Genomic DNA, 13,012 nt, shown 5'->3' on the forward strand with positions numbered 1-13,012 from the left:
AAACTCCAAATTGGACCGTGTAGTCTGACAACAACGACAAGTTCCACAAACGACGGTCCGAAGAGAGTCAAGCTGACGCCAGATGGCAGAGCACTATGAATAGAACTCATCAACAGAGGAATCACCTTGCTGGAGTGCATGCTCCTGACGCACCACAGATAGGTAGAGAGAATCACCAGAGGGATGATAGCGCTGACAGAGATAAAACCACATCGCTGCGACCGTGCCAAGTCCCATGAACTCCGAGGCAAACTTAGGAAGGACACTCGCAGTAAGAACAACAGCAGCACGAGCATCATCATTGCACCACTGAGTGTAAGCAGACAGATCATCACGATAGGCAGAAAGGGCATCCGAATAGGCTGACATCTGCTGATCATAGGCATCAACTGCAGTATCATCGAGAGCCTTGGCGGCATCACGATCAGCCTGAGAAGCATCAGCAGCAAGAACCGGCGGTGCTGGCGGGGTAGGAGCCACTGGAGCAACAGGGCAAGGCAGACAGGGGACCTCGCTGTTGGAAATATGCCCTAGAGGCAATAATAAATGGTTATTATTATATTTCTTTGTTCATGATAATCGTCTATTGCTCATGCTATAATTGTATTGTCCGGAAATCGTAATACATGTGTGAATGCATAGACCACAACGTGTCCCTAGTAAGCCTCTAGTTGACTAGCTCGTCGATCAACAGATAGTCATGGTTTCCTGACTATGGACATTGGATGTCATTGATAACGGGATCACATCATTGGGAGAATGATGTGATGGACAAGACCCAATCCTAAGCATAGCATAAAAGATCGTGTAGTTTCGTTTGCTAGAGCTTTTCCAATGTCAAGTATCTTTTCCTTAGACCATGAGATCGTGCAACTCCCGGATACCGTAGGAGTGCTTTGGGTGTGCCAAACGTCACAACGTAACTGGGTGACTATAAAGGTGCACTACGGGTATCTCCGAAAGTGTCTGTTGGGTTGGCACGGATCGAGACTGGGATTTGTCACTCCGTGTGACGGAGAGGTATCTCTGGGCCCACTCGGTAATGCATCATCATAATGAGCTCAATGTGACTAAGGCGTTAGTCACGGGATCATGCATTGCGGTACGAGTAAAGAGACTTGCCGGTAACGAGATTGAACAAGGTATTGGGATACCGACGATCGAATCTCGGGCAAGTAACATACCGATTGATAAAGGGAATTGCATACGGGATCGATTGAATCCTCGACACCGTGGTTCATCCGATGAGATCATCGTGGAACATGTGGGAGCCAACATGGGTATCCAGATCCCGCTATTGGTTATTGACCGAAGAGGCGTCTCGGTCATGTCTGCATGTCTCCCGAACCCGCAAGGTCTACACACTTAAGGTTCGGTGACGCTAGGGTTGTAGAGATATGTGTATGCGGAAACCCGAAAGTTGTTCGGAGTCCCGGATGAGATCCCGGACGTCACGAGAGGTTCCGGAATGGTCCGGAGGTGAAGAATTATATATAGGAAGTCAAGTTTCGGCCACCGGGAAAGTTTCGGGGGTTACCGGTATTGTACCGGGACCACCGGAAGGGTCCCGGGGGTCCACCGGGTGGGGCCACCTATCCCGGAGGGCCCCGTGGGCTGAAAGTGGAAGGGAACCAGCCCTTAGTGGGCTGGGGCGCCCCCCTTGGGCCTCCCCCCATGCGCCTAGGGTTGGGAACCCTAGGGTGGGGGGCTTCCCCCTTGCCTTGGGGGGCAAGGCAACCCCTTCCCCCCTTTGGCTGCCGCCCCCCCATGAGATCCCATCTCTAGGGCCGGCGCCCCCCCAGGGGGCGTATATAAAGGGGGGGAGGGAGGGCAGCAACCTACAGCCTTGGGCGCCTCCCTCCTCCCCTGCAACACCTCTCTCTCTCTCTCGCAGAAGCTCGGCGAAGCCCTGCCGGAGACCCGCTACATCCACCACCACGCCGTCGTGCTGTTGGATCTCCATCAACCTCTCCTTCCCCCTTGCTGGATCAAGAAGGAGGAGACGTCGCTGCACCGTACGTGTGTTGAACGCGGAGGTGCCGTCCGTTCGGCACTCGGTCATCGGTGATTTGGATCACGGCGAGTACGACTCCGTCATCCACGTTCATTGGAACGCTTCCGCTCGCGATCTACAAGGGTATGTAGATGCACTCCCTTCCCCTCGTTGCTAGTACACTCCATAGATGCATCTTGGTGAGCGTAGGAAAATTTTAAAATTATGCTACGATTCCCAACAGTCGCCAGAGAGAACACCCCACAGAAGGAGACCGCGCATGTGGATACGCATAAAGCCCGCAAACTCGGCATAGTTGGTGCCATCGAAGATCACCGAGCACCGAGGAACGGCGACATAGCCCGAAGAAGACATGAGGAGCTCTTTTTTTTGGTCAACTGCTACAGGAGACCCCGATCCAGATCGGGATCGGGCTCGCGCTGGCTCGATCCAGCCCCGATGGAAGAAGCGGGGGGGGGGGGGGGGGGGGGAGGGCGAGCGTGGGAGGGGCCGGCCCTGGGCACCACCGGCTGCAGCAGGAGGCGGCCAGGGGCGGCAGGGCGCGGGGAGGTCGCGGCCGGGCGCGGGGAGGTGGCTGCCGGCCGCGGGGAGGCACGGGGAGGTGGCTGCCGGCCGCGGCCGAGCACGGGCGGCAACGGCAGGCTGCGGCCACGCTCGAGGCGGCGCGGGACAGCGATGGCAGGCCGCGACCGAGCTCGGGGCAGCGCAGGCCGGGGCGAGACGGCGTGGCGGCGGGGAGGGAGAGAGCCAGGGGTGAGGGAGGAGGTGGCCGGCGCCGGCAACGAGGTAGAGGGAGGCCGGCGACGGGGGAGCTAGGCACGGAGCTGCGAGCGTGCGGGAGCGGGAGAGGAACCTAAGCATCTGATACCATGTTAGGAATGGGCAACTAAATTCACAGGAGGGCCAAGGGCCACTACATATACATGTGTATGGTAAAGTGCAAGAGAGACTATACACATCTAACACCTGACACCATTCCTTTCGACGAGAGGGACCTCAATGCATGGAAATTAATATGGCCGTAGCGGGCATGCCATAACCAGGACTCATCCTTGGTCTTTGTCAAGAGGCATTCAGGATGTGCAAGATTGATATTCAGAATATACAGTCGATTGTGTGACCTCTTCACCCTGGCCAGTAGCTTACGCTGTCTATCAAGTACTATCATCACTCTAAACTCAATTTCAGTCTTGCAACCAATCTCATCTAGCTGCCCTACACTGATTATATTGCTCTTTAGCCTTGGAATGAAGTATACCTCTGTCAACAGCTTGTGCTCTCCGGTCTGACCATGAAATAGGACTGACCCACGGCCGCAGATGTCCACTGTTGACCCATCACCAAATTTTACCGTTCCCTTCACGGCACTGTCAAGCTCAGCAAATCTCCCCACATCGCCTGTCATGTGGTTACTAGCACTAGTGTCGAGGTACCATGACATGTTCTGTGTGCCTGTCAACTTCGGCACAATCCTATCCTCATGTAGCATGACGTACTCAGTCGGGGTCTGCACAGATTCAGATTCAGTGAGTTCACACGCAACAGACAATAGAAGACCCGGTTCATCATCACCTTCTTTCTCGGCAAGGTTTGCCTTTTCCCTCTTCAGCTCAGGGCAATCTGACTGGAAGTGTCCCATATCATTACAGTTGAAGCACCTTACTTTACTTATGTCAAACTTTCTGTGCTTCTTGACCTTCTCTTTGTCTTTTCCTTTGCCGTTGGACTGGACACGCTCACCGCGTGCCTTTTCATGCCCAGCACCCTTCTTGCCGCTTGAGCTAGTCCCGCCGCCACTGTCGATCATCTTCTTGCCTTTCATCAGTGTCTCCAACGCACGTGTAACGAGCATCAGTTGCTCGTCCTTGCCGCCACGGCTCTGCCGCCGTCCGCGTTGGTTCTCCTCGAATGCCGTGAGCCGCCCGACGTCCTCCTGCACCGTCATGGTCGTGAGGTCGCCCCACTGCTCGATGGTGTTGACGATGTCGGCAAACCGATCTGGGACGGCGCTGAACAACCTCTCCACCACGGCTTCCTCGCCGAGGGTGACACCGAGGGAGCGGATTTCGCTCACCAACGTGGTGAGCTTCCTGGCAAACTCCGGGATCGTCTCCCCATCGCCCATGTCGAGGCGATCAAATTGCCTCTTGAGCTGGCGCGCACGTGCCTTCTTCACGCGGTCCTCGCCGACGTGCGCGCACCGAATCAGCTCCCACGCCTCCTGTGCGGTGTCGCAGTCTGCAACCTGCATCATAACATGATCTGGAATTGATTGAGACAGAGCAGTGAACGCCCCCTTGTCGGTGGCCTGATCAAACTTGCCGGAGCCCTCGATTGCCGACCAGACGCGCAGCGCCTTCATCAACACCTTCATCTTCACAGCCCACAAGGAGTAGTTCGTGTCCGTCAGCATTGGATACTGAATGGGCACATTCGTGGCTCTCGACGGGGTAGCGAGCGCCACAGCGCTGCCGTCCGCGTCACTGGCGCATGCCTTCCTGGCCGCTGGCGGTGTGTACTTTCCACCGCTCCCGCTCTTGTTCCCATCGCCTTTCGACGGAGAGGTGTCTCCCATCGCCGCCGCCAATCACCTCCTGCTGCAGCCGCCGCCGCCAAACACCACAAGAACCCTAAAGAACCTAAGGCTCTGATGCCAATTGTCAGATTTTTAGACCAGAATCATACACACAATAGCTGGACTAATCACTCTACTAGGCCACGGTGGAGGAGATGAACACACAGAGACGAACGCGAGAGATTTTGCGACGCCCTTAACTGCATCTTTCCTGGACTTCTTTCTTTTATTCAGAAGACAGAGCTATCCCCAACAGACAGCCCGATAAGATCGCCCACGATCCTTCTATCACGCGCCATCCCACGCAATCAGATCGTGGCCAACCACTAAACTCACTGATCCGCTAATCTTGCCGCAACGTAAACACATTACGTTTCTGGCACTACAAGAGAAAAACGACTTGGCCTGAAACTACTACTTTCTAAACCAAGTGTACAATTTTATTATTCAGAGCTAGCTTACTGAAGGAAACTGAAAACCAAGTGTACAATTTTATTATTCAGAGCTAGCTTACTGAAGGAAACTGAAAAATACTTGCAGCACGGGACTTGACTTCAACAATGGGCAAGCAAGGCACCTTCATGTCACACATTCCCCACCGGTAAATATCGGTTGCTCTTGTGCCTCTCAGCTCCAATTTCAATGTTCTCTAGCAAGTGGCGGAGCTACAAAAATAATCCAGGGAGGGCCAGTCTATGCTTTAACTTGTACACATGCTTTGTTTTCTGTCACTAAGTAGTATATTATCCATGCAGTGTCTCTAGCTACGATGAATATAAATCATCTATGTATCCAGCGAGCAGTGGAGAGTGTTTGTTATACCTATACGGTTTTCGTTGGCTTGAAAGGCATCTGGAACAATTCTACAGTAGGGAAGCAAAGACTATTAACCACTTCGATCACCAACAGCTGACCATGTGGAGGATGTGGCGATTGGCCCGGACAGGGAGAGAGAGCCCTGAGGTCCTGGAGCCGCAAGAGACAAGTACATTGTGTACTGATTTTTTTAAGGGGTACAACGTGTACTGATGTGAGAGGTGATGCTTGTTGGGAAACTTGGGCCTGTAGTGGAGACCACTAACAGTGGAGCCACATTAGTCCATAATGGACCAAGCCTCTCAAACTTTACCGTTAAGTGGGCACTTATCCTCTACCCATTAATCTTCTATATTTAAATAGCTAGCCCCTAGTAATTTTTTAAAGCACATGCGGCTATGCTACCTCATCATCCCAGTAAGCTTTAGAAATTAATTAAATGCATGCATGTGTCTTCTACGCCTAATTTTCTTCCACGGCAATTCCGAAGGCTGTTTTTAAACTCCTTACTGGTAACTATGCGCACATATGATGCGATCCAAGATGTGCAATATACATTATTAATTTAAATATCCATGCTCGTATAACTGACGAAATAAATTGCTACAGTTCCCACGTCAATGTGTAGGAGCTCATCTAGTCTATATAAAGAAAATCAAAAACTCGTGTAATATGTTTTAAATTAATTTTATCCATTTTGCAATTTTTGCTATATTTTTCTTTGTTTTGATCCCATCTTAGATTGTTTTCAAAAATTTAAAAACTTCTTCAAGATTTATCTTCCTTTTTGGATCATGTGGAAGCGACATGGACGACGCTAGTCAAACTGCTTTGGGATGACCGTTTTGCAATTCTCCTTTATCTTTATTTCATGTGATTACAGCTTAAATTGTTTTCAAAATTATAAAAATTACTTCAGCTTTTTGGATCATATGAAAGTGACATGCGTGATAGTAGCCAAACAGCTTTGGGATGGTCTAAGGATCGTATTTCATCCGGGTCCAAGACTATGGATAGAATGAGATGACGATTCTTTTATAAATATGTTTCCTTTTAAAGTGTTGGCGTGGTGGACAGTAACAGCTACACTAGTGTCGTTCCATGTATCTTTGGCTCACATCATCTCATGTACCTCATCAAAATTTTCACATCACCCTGAAGATTAACCATATATATTCAAGCCTCGTTCGGTTGCGTGTGGATCCGAGGGGATTGAAGCTGTTTGAGGAGGATTTAAACCTCTTACAAGTCAAAATACATCTCAATCCTTGCCAATCCCCTCCAATCCTCTTGGGAGGAGGATTAACCGAACAAGCCCTCAGGGAGAATGACAACATAAGGAAACCACTTATGGAATACGATAGTTTGATAGATTGAGCTACAGATATCCACTAAATGCACGCTTGGTTGACAATGATATATCAACTTAAAGTATGTTTGGTTGATTGATTCAGCACATGGTTTCGCCTCTTTCTGTGTCGGTGCCGTCCACAAAAGCCAAGCTTTGTGGTTGCCTGACACACCTGAACCTGATTTTGTAGCCTATTTGATAATAGGGTGGAGGGTGCACCCATTGAGAGCCTGTGACACAACGCATATATATGGTTGTACTATGCATAAAGGTGAAGGTACAAATCAAAACTAACTGGAGAAATGTAAGTATGTAACACATCGCTAAAATAGTAGTGGAAACATACACAAGCCATGCAATGAAGTGGGACAGCGAGACACTTTCATGTCACCATACCCAAGCAATAAATAGCCGTCTCTCCCATCCAAATCAATTTCAGTTCCGGTTTCCTTCTAGAAATGATGGACTGAGACCAGTCTCTTTCATCCATTCCAATTCCAGTTCCGGTACCAATTTCCTCAAGCAACAATGCAGAGAGATCGTCCATATAATTGCGTAGGCTTGAGAGGCATCTGGAACATATTTACTACGTCGTATCCATGTGACTGGTTAATAAAGATCAGCCGTTCCACATGGAGAGGGCGAAGGTTATTAAGCAGTTTTATCTCTATGACCTTCCCATGTGGAGAGTATAGTGATCGTTCCGGACAGGGAGCGAGTTTAGCGCGCCAGCAGCCACGGGAGACCAGTACAATCTCTGCTGAATGGAAAGTTTCTACAATGTCTCTCATTGTCTGACCTGATATAGGCACATCCCGAAATGAGGCTGCACTTTGGCTCGTTAGATTATTTTCTTTGGTTCATCTCTTGGCATTAAAATCATTTTACTCTGCTTTTATCGGAGAAGGTAACTTCTGGAAATTCTAAGCAGCTTTTCAAATAGAAATAAGAGGTATATGCGCAAAAAAAATATAGAAAGTATTTGTTAGCTATTCCAACCGAGGTGTAGCCAACGTGAGCTTCCTCCTGTGACACGTAACTGTGATCATTCTAGCATGGGCGATACATCATCTTTGTCTACCTCCTTTTTTAGACGGAATGTAAGAAAAACACCTTTGTCTACCCTGCAGAAAGCTTTTGGTAGATCACCAAATCCGTGACCTTCATCCGAGTACCGGAACCAATTGTAGTCGTCGTTCCTACATGGACAGTACCCTAGACGATGGTTGCCGTCCAGGAGCGCATCCATGGCGCTCAACACGACGTTGCAGAAACGCGCTCGCCCTTGCTAGGTGTCCTGACGCGATGGAGGCACGGCGACACACTCCCGTTGGTCACAACCTGCGACATACTTAAAACGGCGTCAGAATTGGAGGTAGACTCCACGTGAGAAAGGATCTTGTCTTGTGAACATCTCGCCGGCCACTGAAGGTCGTCAGACTAGGCGGAATGGCGAGCCAGCCTGGTAGGCCCCATCACTGCATGGCGCGAACATAGGCGGAATGGTGAGCCAGCCCAGTAGCCCCCATCACTGCATGGCCCGTGTTCGTGCGGCAGTTGACACGACGAGTAGCAGGGTGCTACGACCGTGACGCACAAATACTGGAGCCAGCCGGTGGCGGTGCTACAACCTCGTTGTCGTTTGCTAGAATCGACCATTGGAGATGTTGCGTTAATGTCCCCTAGGTGCTGTAACCGGTGACCACGATGCTGGAACCGGTGGTTGCCATGGCAGTCACCGCTACAACCATGGTTCCCAGATGCTGGAACCATCGCGTCCAGATGCTGGAACCACAACAGCTAGATGCTGGAAGCCTACAGTTGCCGGTGGTGACCACGCCGGCACGGGTGCTGCAACTATGGTGTCGCGATACTGGAATGGTGGCGTCCAGATGCTGGAAGCCTGCAACTGCTAATGGTGTCCACGCCACCGGGTGCTGCAACCACGGTAACCAGATGCTGGAACCGTGGTGTCTAGATGTTGCAACCATGGTGGTGCAGGTGGTAACCGTAACTTCCGGTGATGACCACGCCGGCGGGGGTGCTACAACCACGGTGTTCAGATGCTGGAACCATGGCGGGGTGATACTGGGACCGGCCATGCTCTTGCGACGTCGCTGGTGATGCACAGCGGCGCGCCCGGTGCCTTGATCTATGCACGGGGAGACAACGACAGCAACACGCGTGACATACGGGGAGGGACAACCGTTTTTCTGGGAGCGCTGGAGAGGTGCGTGCGTGAGCTTTGTCCACGAGCGCATGGCGAGGGAGGATAGCCACGATGTGCCGGGTGGTGGGGAGCACAATTGGACTGTTACTGTTATTGTAATTAGACGGCCATCGCCTATCGGCTGAAATTTAGGCCGGTCGACCTTGGCCTATCGTCATCATTTTTTAGGGGGAGGGGGAAAAGTAACTACAACGAGCAGTTTTCTATTAGGCGATGTGCAAGATGGCACCCACTCCCCAGCTCCACATAGCTTCACGTATTATATTTTCCCCGCATAGCACGGCATACTATGTAACAAAGTACCCCATATCAGCGGTCTCATGTACTGAACCAGACCAAATAATTAGGCTAACTTATTTGGATCTCATAGGCTATATACTCGTGTATTTATTTTGTGGAGTAAAGTATAATTTCCCCCACAAATGTGGTCAATGGAACAAATCCCCTGTTAACTTTAAAATCAGATATTTAGCTTGAAATAGGCTCTCACCCCACTTTACACATAAAACACCGAACAAAGTATACGGCGCAATGATATAAGGAAGTGAGGTGAACCTGTTACAAAGCAGCCCTAGAATAACCGAATCATGTAGAAACTATGCTACCGAAGGGTAACACTGGCAGAAATGATGACAACACCACGCTAAATCCTCGTAAACCTAATCTCCTCGACAATGTACTCATGAGGGAGAACGGCGCAAAACATCATCGCTGTGCAGTCACACCGGACTAGAGTCTGCATTGAGAACTATAATGTTGCGACGAGACCCATGCCGACGTCTTCAAGAATAGAGCTGCGCCTGCAAGCGTCGTCGTCAGCGGTGCAAAAGCGCGCAACTTTCGCTTGGTACCCCACCCATGCCACCACAAGGACCCCAGAGCAAGCCCGACGTGCTCAGACCGCCAGATCCAGACCTAGGCGACATCAAATAGAGGACGTGCCCGAGCTACCAAGCGCTACCCCTCTCGCCACCGACATAACCAAGAGGGAAGCCACCATCGCCGCCATGATGTCCGTCGGAGAGACAACCATGCGGACAACCATTCGGAGCCGCCAACCCGGCAACCCTGTCCGAAACATCACCCATTAACTACAACATGATGTACCAACCATGGTAGGTGGAGAAAAAGGTCGTTCCTTTCACTCCTAGGTTGGCATGAGGCACAGAGTCCGGGATGGCGCCACCACAATAGGGGCTCCACCCTTGTATCCCCAACCAGTCCCAGTGGACTAGGGGCGACACAACCCCGTTACTCCCAGCAATCATCTTCGAGCACCCTCGCACGACGCCAAGTCTGTGGCCTTGGTAACCTTGGTAGGATTTCTGGATCGATTACCTTCTGAGAAATTGCATTGAGGAATGCACATCACTTCACAATGGCTAATCGAACGTTTTTCGGTAGAAGCCCCCTCAATGCAACCGGAAGTAATTGCGTCATAATCACGTGGTAGTCATGAGAATTTAGGTTTTGAAATTTTTTCTCTGCCATATTTATTATTCCCTTTATATTCGACGAGAAACCAGACAGGACCTTCGTACTGAGCAAGTATTCAAAGAAGATTTCCTTCTCTTCCTTGGTAAGAGCGTGTTGGGGAACGTAGTAATTTCCAAAAAATTCCTACGCACACGCAATATCATGGTGATGCACAGCAACGAGAGGGGAGAGTGTGTCCACGTACCCTCGTAGACCGAAAGCGGAAGCATTATGACAACGCGGTTGATGTAGTCGTACGTCTTCACGATCGACCGATCCTCGGTACCGAACGCACGGCACCTCCGTGTTCAGCACACGTTCAGCTCGGTGATGCCCGCAAACTCACAATCCAGTAGAGCTCGAAGGAGAGTTTCGTCAGCACGACGGCGTGATGACGATGTTGATGAAGTTACCGACGCAGGGCTTCGCCTAAGCACCGCTACGATATGACCGAGGTGGATTATGGTGGAGGGGGGCACCGCACACGGCTGGGAGAGATCAATGATCAACTTGTGTGTTCTAGGGTGCCCCTGCCCCCGTATATAAAGGAGCAAGGGGGGAGGCCAGCCGGCCCTGTAGGGCGCGCTAGGAGGAGGAGTCCTCCTCCTAGTAGGAGTAGGACTCCCCTCTTTCCTACTCCTACTAGGAGGGGGAAAGGAAGGGGGGAAGGAGAAGGAAAGGGGGGCGCCGCCCCCCCCTTCCTAGTCAAATTCGGACCAGAGGGGGAGGGGGCGCGCGGCCTGCCCTAGCCGGGCCTTCTCTCCCTCTCTCTCCACTAGGGCCCAACAAGGCCCATTAACCCCCGGGGGGTTCCGGTAACCCCTCCGGCACTCCGGTAAAATCTCGATTTCACCCGGAACTCTTCCGATGTCCAAATATAGGCTTCCAATATATCAATCTTTATGTCTCGACCATTTCGAGACTCCTCGTCATGTCTGTGATCACATACGGGACTCCGAACTACTTTCGGTACATCAAAACATATAAACTCATAATACCGATCGTCACAGAACTTTAAGCGTGCGGACCCTACGGGTTCGAGAACTATGTAGACGTGGCCGAGACATGTCTCCGTTCAATAACCAATAGCGGAACCTGGATGCTCATATTGGTTCCTACATATTCTACGAAGATCTTTATCGGTCAAACCGCATAACAACATACGTTGTTCCCTTTGTCATCGGTATGTTACTTACCCGAGATTCGATCATCGGTATCTCAATACCTAGTTCAATATCGTTACCGGCAAGTCTCGTTACTCGTTCCGTAATGCATCATCCCGCAACTAACTCATTAGTCACATTTCTTGCAAGGCTTATAGTGACGTGCATTACCGAGAGGGCCCAGAGATACCTCTCCGACAATCGGAGTGACAAATCCTAATCTCGATCTATGCCAACTCAACAAGTACCTTCGGAGACACCTGCAGAGCACCTTTATAATCACCCAGTTACGTTGTGACGTTTGGTAGCACACAAAGTGTTCCTCCGATATTCGGGAGTTGCATAATCTCATAGTCATAGGAACATGTATAAGTCATGAAGAAAGCAATAACAATAAACTAAACGATCATAGTGCTAAGCTAACGAATGGGTCAAGTCAATCACATCATTCTCCTAATGATGTGATCCCGTTTATCAAATGAAAACTCATGTCTATGGTTAGGAAACTTAACCATCTTTGATCAACGAGCTAGTCAAGTAGAGGCATACTAGTGACACTCTGTTTGTCTATGTATTCACACATGTATTATGTTTCCGGTTAATACAATTCTAGCATGAATAATAAACATTTATCATGAAATAAGGAAATAAATAATAACTTTATTATTGCCTCTAGGGCATATTTCCTTCAGTCTCCCACTTGCACTAGAGTCAATAATCGTTATGTGACCAACACCCAAAGGGTTTACTAGAGTCAATAATCTAGTTCACATCGCTATGTGATTAACACCCAAAGAGTACTAAGGTGTGATCATGTTTTGCTTGTGAGAGAAGTTTAGTCAACGGGTCTGCCATATTCAGATTCGTATGTATTTTGAAAATTTCTATGTCAACAATGCTCTGCACGGAGCTACTCTAGCTAATTGCTCCGACTTTCAATATGTATCTAGATCGAGACTTAGAGTCATCCAGATCGGTGTCAAAGCTTGCATCGACGTAACTCTTTACGACGAACCTTTTGTCACCTTCATAATCGAGAAACATATCCTTATTCCGCTAAGGATAATTTTGACCGCCGTCCAGAGATCTACTCCTAGTTCACTATTGTACTCCCTTGCCAAACTCAGTGTAGGGTATACAATAGATCTGGTACACAGCATGGCGTACTTTATAGAACCTATGGTTGAGGCATAGGGAATGACTTTCATTCTCTTTCTATCTTCTGCTATGGTCGGGCTTTGAGTCTTACTCAATTTCACACCTTGTAACACAGACAAGAACTCTTTCTTTGACTATTCCATTTTGAACTACTTCAAAATCTTGTCAAGGTATGTACTCATTGAAAAAACTTATCAAGCGTCTTGATCTATCTCTATAGATTTTGATG

The 13,012-nt window shown here is 49.7% G+C and overlaps 1 pseudogene; it reads right to left on the reverse strand.

Moving 5' to 3' along the window:
• Positions 1–7,801: 7,801 nt before the first annotated feature.
• LOC123076078 (probable 2-oxoglutarate-dependent dioxygenase AOP1) overlaps positions 7,802–13,012 on the reverse strand; it is a 36,489-nt pseudogene continuing 31,278 nt past the window's right edge.

The sequence above is a fragment of the Triticum aestivum genome, chromosome 3D, assembly GCF_018294505.1.
Source record: "Triticum aestivum cultivar Chinese Spring chromosome 3D, IWGSC CS RefSeq v2.1, whole genome shotgun sequence".
Classification (NCBI taxonomy): Eukaryota; Viridiplantae; Streptophyta; class Magnoliopsida; order Poales; family Poaceae; genus Triticum; species Triticum aestivum.